Source organism: Toxorhynchites rutilus, chromosome 1 (genome assembly GCF_029784135.1).
Source record: "Toxorhynchites rutilus septentrionalis strain SRP chromosome 1, ASM2978413v1, whole genome shotgun sequence".
NCBI lineage: Eukaryota > Metazoa > Arthropoda > Insecta > Diptera > Culicidae > Toxorhynchites > Toxorhynchites rutilus.
Window position 1 is genome coordinate 198,208,017 of NC_073744.1, and position 12,263 is coordinate 198,220,279.

At 42.2% G+C, this 12,263-nt stretch overlaps 1 protein-coding gene across 4 annotated transcripts in view; it reads left to right on the top strand.

Moving 5' to 3' along the window:
- The window catches only part of LOC129764915 (uncharacterized), a 53,305-nt gene that overhangs the window by 25,995 nt on the left and 15,047 nt on the right, over positions 1 to 12,263 (top strand). The gene's annotated exons all lie outside the window — the stretch shown is intronic.

Genomic DNA, 12,263 nt, shown 5'->3' on the forward strand with positions numbered 1-12,263 from the left:
GGAATATCCGATTGTCTGCCTTTTGCTCCCAGTGCTCTAGAGAGCTGAGAGCGAGCAGCATGGAACCGGATACACGACCAGACAACATGCTCGATGTCGTGGTAGCCATCGCCACAATCACAAAGATTGTTTGCTGCGAGCCCAATGCGATAGAGATGCGCGTTTAGGTTGTAGTGATTGGACATAAGCCGAGATATCACGCGAATGAAATCACGACCTACATTCAATCCCTTAAACCATGCACTCGTCGAGACCTTAGGGATAATCGTGTGTAACCAACGACCGAACTCATCTTCACTCCACATGCGCTGCCAACTAACGAGTGTGTCCTGACGAGGAATGTGAAAAAATTCATTATAGGCAATTTGCCTTTCAAAAGGTGTGCCTTCTGAAGCGCCCACCTTAGCTAGCGAGTCCGCTTTCTCATTCCCCGGAATCGAGCAATGAGAGGGAACCCATGCTAAGGTAATCTTGAATAATTTTTCGACCAAAACACTCAATAGTTGTCTTATTCTTGTTAGGAAATAAGATGAGCGTTTATCAACCTTCATTGAGCGGATTGCCTCTAATGAGCTGAAACTGTCTGAAAAAAGTCGAGTGGGTAATGTCGGGGACATAACCGGAGTGACGTAGGACTATAAAAAGGGGACAGCTTTTGTTAAATATATATTTTAAATATATTGTTTTATTTTCTTCTCCTACGTGAATACCTACCTATCTACCTGAAAAATGGATTAGTTTACTGTTTACTCTTTATGAATATGTTGATGGTTCTGAAAAGAACCTTTGATGTTGTGTTTTTGTTATCACTCGATATTCCCATCTTGTTCGGTTAAACCTTCCTGTTTAGCTATTGCGTTTGCCACTCGCCACAGCTTTCACAGTTGGAAAATTTCTTCCCATCCAGCTTGTGACATGTTGTTCAGTAAATTACATTTAATGCGACGTGCCGGAGAAACACTTTGCCACTCACTGAAACTAATTGTTGCCTTGATGAGCGCCGAACCGAAGCTGCTCTGTTCTTGATGCGGGTTTTCTGATTGTCGTGAGCAGCTTTGCAAGCCAACTCGAACACTCCGACGGCCGAAACTCTATAATCGCTGTTAGGTATACTGGTGCTCCGGCACCAATCCGTTCGGTCTAGTTACCCTTGCGGAGCAATCAGTGAATGCGACCAACAGGGAACTGGAGACCTGCACGGTTCGAGTGAGACTTTGCCTTTCCCTTAACTTGTCCTCCTTTGTTACGTCCACGATACCGATGCCGTACCACCACACGGGTTTACGGTTTGAAAGAAAATAAGATATTTTTTTGGGGTCCGCGTGTTTTATACTTTAGCGGTACACACTCACAGGATAGAGACAAATCGGCAGACTCAGCCAGAGGGGCGAGTCCAACGAGACGAACGAATGAGCGTTAAAAGGGAGCGATGGCAAAAAAATACATTCATTACGATTTGTTCGCTCGTTGGATTCACATGCAGGCTAAAAAGGGTCCTTTTCAGGATCACAAAATGATCTTCAATCTAAAGAGTTTATTGTTTTGTTATCTCTCGATATCCCCATCTTGTTCGGCTAAACCTTTCTGTTTAGCGATTGCATTTGTCACTCGCTACAGCTTTCACAGTTGGAAAATTTCTTCCCATCCAGCTTTGTGACATGTTGTACAGTAAATTACATTCAATGCAACGTACCGAAGCGCCACTCAGTGTCGCATTGGAGGCGATTTGAACCTGTAATTGAACATTTGCGATGACAGTGGTACAGTGTCGACTTTCAATTTGGGTCATAATTTGGATCTCTATGTTTACAAAAATGTCCAACTAAATAAGTCACATTACATGTCCGTCCAATTAGCTAAATGTCGAACTAATTGTAAATTAATGTACTTTCAATCTGGGAACAATTTAAGAATTGGTGAAAATTGAATAATCAGGAAAGTCCCCAACTATCAATAAGCTCAGAACAACTGCCAAATTCACATACTCATCAGATCCTGGCAAACAAATTATGAAAACATCAATTTGTGTTTTATTATTATTTTGGATAATGTTTTAGAAAGCATTGAACTTTATTTCCTAAACTCTTTTTTGGAAGGTTTAATGGCCCTGAAAAGCGCCTTGTTTTATGGAATAGTTCCAATTTAGAAAACTTAGTACTCGTGGTTTTGAAAAAAACCATTTCGAACGCCCTCGATGCCGCCTTGTTCTGGATTTGCCACCAAAGCAGTTTGTATAAAGAACAAACTTTTTTCTTCTGCTACCTGATGCCGTTTTGCGATTGCGTTTGCCACTCGCCACTCGCTGCAACTGCCTGTTGTCTTGATGTCCACCGAACCGAATGTGTTCTGTTCCGAATGCGGGGTTTCTTATCGTCGCGAGCAGCTTTGCCAGCTAACTCTGATCACTTCGGCGGCCGAAACTATATAACGCCGGCTCGGCCTAGCTACCCTTGCGGGAAACTCCAGACCAACACGGTTCGAGCGGGATTTTGCCTTTCCCTTCACTTTTCCTCCTTTACCATGTCCAGAAATGGCTGCTTGGGTTGGTTTGTTGATGTGTTGTGATGCGAACTGATGTGGTGTACGGTTTGAATGAGAATGATCGTTACGGAAGGAAGGTATTGTATTATAGAGACTTTAAATTTTTGCAGTTCATTCGTCTCTAGCCTTGAGAAAGGCCCTTTGAAAACTCTACTCTACTTTACTCTAGCGCTACCACCTCCGCCCTCTTGCCTTGAGAAAGGCACTCGATCCCTCGCCGTCCAGCTCGTCCAGCAACGATGTTGTCCAGTCGGTGTCCACACAAAGAATGATCGTTACGGCAGCGGAGCGGGGATTTTTAAGCTGACTGGCTGGCTCGAGAATTACGCATGTGTGAGACTGCGACCAATGTTTCGTTCATATTTTTTCTTTTTCCTTTCCAATCGTGCTTCATTCTATTTCGCTGCTGCTCTGGTTGCCCGTTTTGGTCGGTACGATTTGAGGAGCACAAAATGGACCAATCAAAAATGGGCACATAGTGCATTTTGACAATGCTTGATATTTCACAATTATTCAATTATTTATCTCAAGAAAAATGAAATGTTATTTGTTATGATAGATGCGTAGATATATTTCCTATCAATTGATGCAAAAACCTTTGCGATCTATTGAGAAATGCTCGAGTTATAAGCGTTCCAAATCTTGCATTTTTTCCTACTTGTTCAGTGCCTAGATTTCCATTTCACCCCCTATATCTTCCGGTTAGACGTAGTCCTACGTCAAAATAAAATAATGGTCGATGGGCAGTGTTTCAATGATCCCTAGAGCATAGTATATCGCACCCATTTCTGCGACATACACGGAACAAGGATCTTTGAGTTTGAAAGAGGCACTGGAATTTTCATTGAAGATGCCGAAGCCAGTGGACCCGTTTATGTATGAACCGTCAGTAAAGAACATTTTATCAGATCCAACTTTCCCATATTTTTCCGAAAATATCGACGGAATAACATTGGAGCGTAGGTGATCTGGTATTCCATGGATTTTTTGTCGCATGGACAGATCAAAAATGACAGAGGAATTGCAAAAGTATGGGAAGCAAACTTGGTTGGAGATGCCTGGTGAAGGGTGCACGTCGTGGGTAAGGTACTCATGGTATAAAGACATAAAACTTGACTGAGGAGTCAGCTGGAGTAGATTTTCGAAGTTATCAATCACCAATGGATTCATGATCTTGCAACGGATGAGAAATCTGTAGGATAATTCTGTGAACCGAAGAGTAAGCGGGGGTACTCCTGCCAAAACTTCGAGACTCATCGTATGTGTCGAATGCAAACACCCCATGGCTATACGCAAGCAACGATATTGTATCCTCTCCAGCTTGAGAATATGAATCCTGGCAGCTGATCGGAAGCAAAAACTGCCATATTCTAACACTGATAATATTGTTGTTTTGTACAACTGAATGAGGTCTCCTGGATGGGCGCCCCACCATGTTCCGGTTATTGTTTGGAGAAAATTGATTCTTTGCTGGCATTTCTGTTTCAAATACGCAATGTGTCTCCCCCAGGTACACTTAGAATCAAAATATACACCCAGGTATTTGAAAAACATAGAGTGTTGGATCGTTTTGCCGGATAGGTGAAGCTGGAATTGGGAGGGTTCGTGCTTCCCAGAAAAAACGACCATTTCAGTTTTCTCCGTAGAGAATTCGATACCCAGCTTGAGGGCCCACGTGAACAGATTGTTCATGGTATCTTGCAACGACTTTTGCAGAGCGACGGGATTAGTACCCGTGATGGAAATAACTCCATCGTCTGCAAGTTGTCTCAGCGTGCAGTCTCTAGTTAGACAATCATCCATATCATTGACGTAAAAACTGTACAAGAGGGGGCTTAGGCAGGAGCCTTGCGGTAGGCCCATAAAACTGTAACGAGAAGATTTTGAGTTGCCATGAGAGAAATTCATGTGCTTTTCTGACAGTAAATTGTACAGGAAATTATTGAGAATTGGTGAAAGTCCACGATTATGAAGCTTCTCTGAGAGAATTTCCATGGAAACTGAATCAAATGCCCCTTTGATATCGAAAAAAACGGAAGCCATTTGTTCTTTGCGAGCAAATGCGATTTGGATTTCAGAAGATAGCAGCGCGAGACAATCATTCGTCCCTTTACCTCGGCGGAAGCCAAATTGCGTATTTGACAGCAAATTGTTCGTTTCGACCCACTTGTCCAAACGAAGTAGAATCATTTTCTCTAACAATTTACGAATACAGGATAACATTGCAATCGGCCTATACGAGTTGTGATCGCAAGCCGGCTTATTGGGTTTCCGTATGGCTATCACTCTCACTTGTCTCCAGTCATGCGGGACAATATTCAGCTCCAGAAACTTGTTGAACAAGTTCAGCAAACGCTGTTTTGCCAAGTCGGGAAGATTCTTCAACAAGTTGAATTTAATCTTGTCCGACCCCGGAGCTGAATTGTTACATGAGAGGAGGGCAATTGAGAATTCTACCATTGAAAAATTCTCATAATCGCATTGGAGCGGAATATCGCGTACGACGCTTTGTGCAGGAACAGAATCGGGACAAACCTTCCTTGCAAATTTGAAAATCCAACGGTCAGAGTATTCCTCACTTTCATTGGTATGGTTCCAGCCACGCATTCTCCTAGCCGTATTCCAAAGAGTGCTCATAGCGGTCTCCCTTGACAAACCATTGACGAACTTCCGCCAATATCCACGCTTTTTTGCTTTAATCAGACCTTTTAGTTTGGCTTCTAGAGCTTGGTACTTTCGAAACCATTCCACTAATCCAGTTTTCCTGAATTTTTTGAAAGCGGATGATTTTTCAAGGTAGACCTTTGAACATTCCTTGTCCCACCAAAGTGATGGAGGACGACGTCGGAAAGTGGTAGCCGGTACACGTTTCTTTTGAGCTTGAAGTGCGCTTTCGTAAATCAAACTCGATATAAAGTTATACTCTTCGAGTGGAGGAAGTTCATGCATTGAAACAATTGCTTCAGATATTATTTCCGCAAATGTTCTCCAGTCAATATTCTTCGTGAGGTCATACGAAATATTGACTGACTCACGAAAGCTTGATTCATTAGCGATTCATTATTCGATAAAATTATTGGTAGGTGATCACTACCGTGGGGATCTTGGATTACCTTCCATGTGCAATCCAGGGATAATGAAGAAGAGCAGAGAGATATGTCTAGCATGATTGCCCGTGCAGGAGGGTTGGCTATCCTAGTTGCTTCCCCAGTATTTAAAACTGTCATGTTGAAGTTGTCGCACAGATCATAAATCAACGTGGCACGGTTGTCATCGTAGAGTGACCCCCATGCTATTCCATGGGAGTTGAAGTCACCTAAGATTAACCGCGGCTCCGGCAATGCCTCGATAATATCAAAGAACTGATGGCGGCCTACCGTAGTCCTGGGAGGAATATATATCGAAGCAATGCAGAGTTCTTTGCCATTGATTTGTATCTGGCAAGCGAAAACTTCAATGCCTGTAATCGATGGGATAGTGACTCTATAGAAGGAGTGACATTTTTTAATCCCCAATAGTACGCCACCAAACGAGTCATTTCGATCGAGGCGAATAATGTTGAAATCGTGAAAATTCAGCTCGTCGGCTGAACAAAGCCATGTTTCACAGAGAGAAAATACATCACAGTTAGAACTGTGAACTAAAAATTTAAATTGGTCTAGTTTAGGGATGTTGCTTCTGCAATTCCACTGTATGACAGTGGTCAAATCCTTGACCTCTTGCGCTGAATTAGGCATCGAGGGAAATGAACGCTGCTAAAAAAACACATTTTTCTTTCAAAAATGTTCTCACAACCGGAAGCAAACATAATACTATGCTTTTAAGAGGATCATTTATATTTAAAGCATTTAAAATGTTATCCACAAGGTCTGAAAGCGCAAGCAGGCCAGGTAGTGGCTGTTGCTTCGACCGCGAAAATGGAACAGACGTGTTCGTTGTTGTTCCGGGAAGTGCTGAGGACCCCTGGTTGGTAGCATGACCACGTAAACCGGGAGGTACTTGCTTCGGCCTATTCTCAGTACGTTCAGTTCGAGGCTTCATTCCAACTTGGGAAGTTTCGGTTTTCTTTCTGGGGAGTGATGGAAAAGAAGTAATTTTTCTTTTCCTGATGGCACCCTGCGATGTACCGGAACATCCGGCATTGGGAGCGTCAGCAACAGGCTCGTCGTTCTGCAGAATGGAGTAGGGATTGTCCTGTGTCGTTGGCACGGAACTCTTAAGCATTTCTGCAAAAGTCCGCTTGGAACGTTCCTTTAAGGAACGCTTGAGTTTTTCCCCTCGTTGTTTGTACACCGGGCATTGAATAAGATCATGAGGAGTCCCGCCGCAATGAAGACACTTGTGCTCTTTCGCGCAAGGATTCTCATCATGGCTCTCTCCACAATCTGCGCAACGTTTTTTATTGCAACAATAGGCGGCCGTGTGACCGAGTTGCATACATTTGTTGCATTTCATTACCCGGGGTACAAACAATCGAACAGGTAAACGAAGTGCCCCTATTGCAACGTAATTTGGAAGGGCGGAACCCTCAAATGTCACACGAAAAGAGTTTGTCCGATTGAGAATTCTTTTGTCATTTTTATGTGACACAGATTTCAGTCGATCGCATGCAACAATCTTCACAGTTTTTAGTGTGGAGTTCTTGAAGCGACCGACACCATCGATTATCTCTTTTCGGGTCAAACCCTTTTCGGTTATTACGCCGTCTATTTCGACGTTGCAACAGGGTACGTATACACGATACTCAATCGCAAAGAGGTCGCAGCGCGTTATTTTGTTCGCTTGGGTCCTGCTTGAGACGACAACTCGTAGTTTGTCTGGCCCCATCCGTGTAATTTCGGTAACGTCAGAAAAATGTTGAGTTAGTTCCTTCGAGATACGAATGACATTGAGAGGTTTGGATTTTCGTCTAAAGTACACAATGAATGGGCCTTTGGAGCCTTCAGGGTATTCTTTAGGACGAAAATCCTGTTTCTCGTCGATTTCCTCATCTTCGGAACTATCAACTTCGTAAGCAGAATTTTCTACCTCAATTTCTGCTTCATCCTCCTGCTCATCAGGAGGAGGTTCGGTATCAGAAATATTCAATTGCGTCAACGGGGGGTCCTTTCCGCCCTCAGCCATATTAGAAAAATCGGCCAACTGTTCGATATGAACAGAATATAATAATTATCAAAATGAATAAGTAAAAAAAAAAATATTATAAGGTTATGCTGCGGATAATATTTATATTAATTTATTTTATTTATATAAAATTCTAAAATGAAAAAAAGTTCCAATAAAATTTCAACGGTAATGTAACCAAGAAAAAATAGACACCCCTAATGCCAACGTTTGCCGATTTGGTAAACACACAGATGAACAATGGTGTAAATCGAGCACAGATGGTAGAAGGAATGATAGGAGGACAAAAGAAAAATAAACTTATACTTGCCGCTGCTGTGTGGCGTGTGTGATAAATCTGTCTGAATTGTATCCTCTGCGTCTCGGTCGCGCACCACTTTGAGCTTCGCTCTACTCGCAAGCGCAACCGATGAAAAAAAACACAGTCTGATTCGATGTGGAAAAAAAACACCTTTGTTGGATCGTTTCGAAAACCTATCCGATCTACTTGCGAGTTATCGAACGAATGAATATGTTGATGGTTCTGAAAAGAACCTTTGGTGTTGTGTTTTTGTTATCACTCGATATTCCCATCTTGTTCGGTTAAACCTTCCTGTTTAGCTATTGCGTTTGCCACTCGCCACAGCTTTCACAGTTGGAAAATTTCTTCCCATCCAGCTTGTGACATGTTGTTCAGTAAATTACATTTAATGCGACGTGCCGGAGAAACACTTTGCCACTCACTGAAACTAATTGTTGCCTTGATGAGCGCCGAACCGAAGCTGCTCTGTTCTTGATGCGGGTTTTCTGATTGTCGTGAGCAGCTTTGCAAGCCAACTCGAGCATTCCGACGGCCGAAACTCTATAATCGCTGTTAGGTATACTGGTGCTCCGGCGCCAATCCGTTCGGCCTAGTTACCCTTGCGGAGCAATCAGTGAATGCGATCAACAGGGAACTGGAGACCTGCACGGTTCGAGTGAGACTTTGCCTTTCCCTTAACTTGTCCTCCTTTGTTACGTCCACGATGCCGATGCCGTACAACCACACGGGTTTACGGTTTGAAAGAAAATAAGATATTTTTTTGGGGTCCGCGTGTTTTATACTCTAGCGGTACACACTCACAGGATAGAGACAAATCGGCAGACTCAGCCAGAGGGGCGAGTCCAACGAGACGAACGAATGAGCGTTAAAAGGGAGCGATGGCAAAAAAATACATTCATTACGATTTGTTCGCTCGTTGGATTCACATGCAGGCTAAAAAGGGTCCTTTTCAGGATCACAAAATTATCTTCAATCTAAAGAGTTTATTGTGTTGTTATCACTCGATATCCCCATCTTGTTCGACTAAACCTTTCTGTTTAGCGATTGCATTTGCCACTCGCCACAGCTTTCACAGTTGGAAAATTTCTTCCCATCCAGCTTGTGACATATTTTACAGTAAATTACATTCAATGGCACGTCGCATTACCACCACTCAGTATCGGATTGGAGGTAATTTTAACCTGTAATTGAACATTTGCGATGACAGTGGTACAGTGTCGACTTTCAATGTGGGGTCATAATTTGGACCCCGAACTCTATGTTTACAAAAATGTCCAACTAAATATGTCGCATTACAGGACCGTCCAATTAGCTAAATGTCGAGATAAGTGTAAATTACTGTACTTTCAATCTAGAAGCAATTTAAGAGTTGGTGAAAATCAATAAGCTCAGAACAACTGCCAAATTCACATACTCATCATATCCTGGCAAACAAATTATGAAAAAATCAATTTGTGTTTTATTATTATTTTGGATATTGTTTTAGAAAGCATTGAACTGTATTTCCTAAACTCTTTTTTGGAAGGTTTAATGGCCCTGAAAAGCGCCGTGTTTTATAGAATGGTTCCAATTTAGAAAACTTAGTACTCGTGGTTTTGAAAAAAACCATTTCGAACGCCCTCGATGCCGCCTTGTTCTGGATTTGCCACCAAAGCAGTTTGTATAAAGAACAAACTTTGTTCTTCTGCTACCTGCTGCCGTTTTGCGATTGCGTTTGCCACTCGCCACTCGCTGCAACTGCCTGTTGACTTGATGTCCACCGAACCGAATGTGTTCTGTTCCGAATGCGGGTTTTGTTTTCGGCGCGAGCAGCTTTGGCAGCTAACTCGATCACTTCGGCGGCCGAAACTATATAACGCCGGCTTGGTGGACTGGTGCACTGGTACTAATGCGCTCGGCCTAGCTACCCTTGCGGGGAACTCCAGACCGACACGATTCGAGCGGGATTTTGCCTTTCCCTTCACTTTTCCTCCTTTACCATGTCCTGTCCAGACATGGCTGCTTGGGTTGGTTTGTTGATGTGTTGTGATGCGAACCGATGTGGTTTACGATTTGAATGGGAATGATCGTTACGGCAGCGGAACGGGGATTTTTAAGCTGACTGGCTGGCTCGAGAATTACGCATGTGTGAGACTGCGACCAATGTTTCGTTCATTTTTTTCTTTTTCCTTTCCAATCGTGCTTCATTCTATTTCGCTGCTGCTCTGGTTGCCCGTTTTGGTCGGTACGATTTGAGGAGCACAAAATGGACCAATCAAAAATGGGCACATAGTGCATTTTGACAATGCTTGATATTTCACAATTATTCAATTATTTATCTCAAGAAAAATGAAATGTTATTCGTTATGATAGATGCGTGGATATATTTCCTATCAATTGATGCAAAAACCTTTGCGATCTATTGAGAAATGCTCGAGTTATAAGCGTTCCAAATCTTGCATGTTTTCCTACTTGTTCAGTACCTAGATTTCCATTTCACCCCCTATATCTTCCGGTTAGACGTAGTCCTACGTCAAAAAAGTCCATACGACGTAAATGGGGATCGAACCAAGGCCGGCTGGAATGCAAAGCTATTTTAATACGTGATAATATTGCATCAAGGGTCTTTCCGGGTTGGAAATCCTCTTGACGTGACATGGAATATTTCGCGTTCAGATAATGTCTTTACTTGTTATTTTGATTAAGAATCTATGCTATGATATGTCATCCGGTCCGTTTTTTGTTTTTAAATTGCTTACTGATTGATTGAATATTCCAGAAGAAACTCCTCCATATAATTATTCACAAAATAACTCATCTAGCCCAAACCTATGTGGGCGAACAAAATTGGACCATCATCATTATTGGGATGATTGAGGTCTTTTTCAATGTAATCGATCACGCGGTACCACTGAATCAGCTCTCGACTGTAGTGGTACCTCACCAAATCAAGTCAAAACTTCGCCGAACGTATCTGGAGGCACTCTCTTCTATACATTTTCAGGTTGATTGTCTTGTTTTTGATGTAAATCCTTGGTTTTCCGTCCACAGCTGCAAATCCTTTGCCAAATCGAGAAGTTTCTGGCAAATTTATCAGCGAAAATAAACATAAATTTGCTGGAAACGTCTCCTCTAGCAGTGCCGTTCCAGAATTCGAGGCCTGGGAGCTGTTCAAATTCATCTTTACGTACGTTTCGTCATCCATCAGGATGCATCCTTCGTACTTCGTCAAAACCTTGTTGTACAACTTTCGAGCGCGTCTTTAGGCCATCAGACTTTGCTTCAGCATCCTGTTCGGCCTAAGTTGTGTTTGTGGCGATGTCGTAGTCCGAAAGTTTGCATTCATCTTCAACCGCTGCTCTCGATCGTACGATCCACTAAGACGCGTCCTCTGGTCTATCAAAACAAAACTTGCACTTTCAATAAAACGTTTCAGTACATCATAAATGTCGATGTGGCCACCATCAGCGATTTCGTGATTTGAGTACCTGACCACACCGGATTTCTAATGTTGGTGTCCAACATTTCTTCTCTCGGCATCCACCCTGCAAAGTTTTTTCAAAACAAAACGGATCCACGTGAAATTTTCACTGTCGAAAGATACAGGTTTTCCAAACAGTTTGCTGTCAAAATATTTGAGATACGCCTACTACGATCGCTGGTATAAAATGAACTGAGATTCCGGTTTCTAACTGAATCAAACCTTAAGGGTAAATAGATAAAATGGCCACTTGCACCTTTATGCTTCAGCACAAGTGCTTAATTGCAGAGCATGTAATGTGAAAATGCATATTGCATATTGCATGAGACTGTAATCAGCTTATTCTGAATGCACAAGACACAGGTAAATTGTTTTATGGTGTTTCCAATGGTCTAATCAAAACTCGGAACCCTATATCCAGACCACCGATTGACCTTGTTGAACCTGTGAGATTGACATGAAACTCTCAGTACCTATTCCAAAAAAATATTTTACACACACTGAAAATGTGTACGTTATATTGAGGGAGTATGTACGTTTGATCGAGTGATATTATATCGAGGGTACGTTATATCGAAGTTCCCCTATGTTTGGAATATGCAATCAAGATCTAACCGAGTCAACACATATCTCATCGGCACAAAAGAGAAGATGACTTTAAAATCTATCAAAAATCCAAAGATAAGGAATCGTTTACTATACTTCTCCGTCGTGGTTTAACTCAACCAAAAATCACAAACATTTATGAGAAGATATCAAGAGACCATCCGAAACTTCATTGTTTCAGCGAATTGAATGTTTTAAGAGCTTCAACTATAGAATTAGTAGAAAATTTGA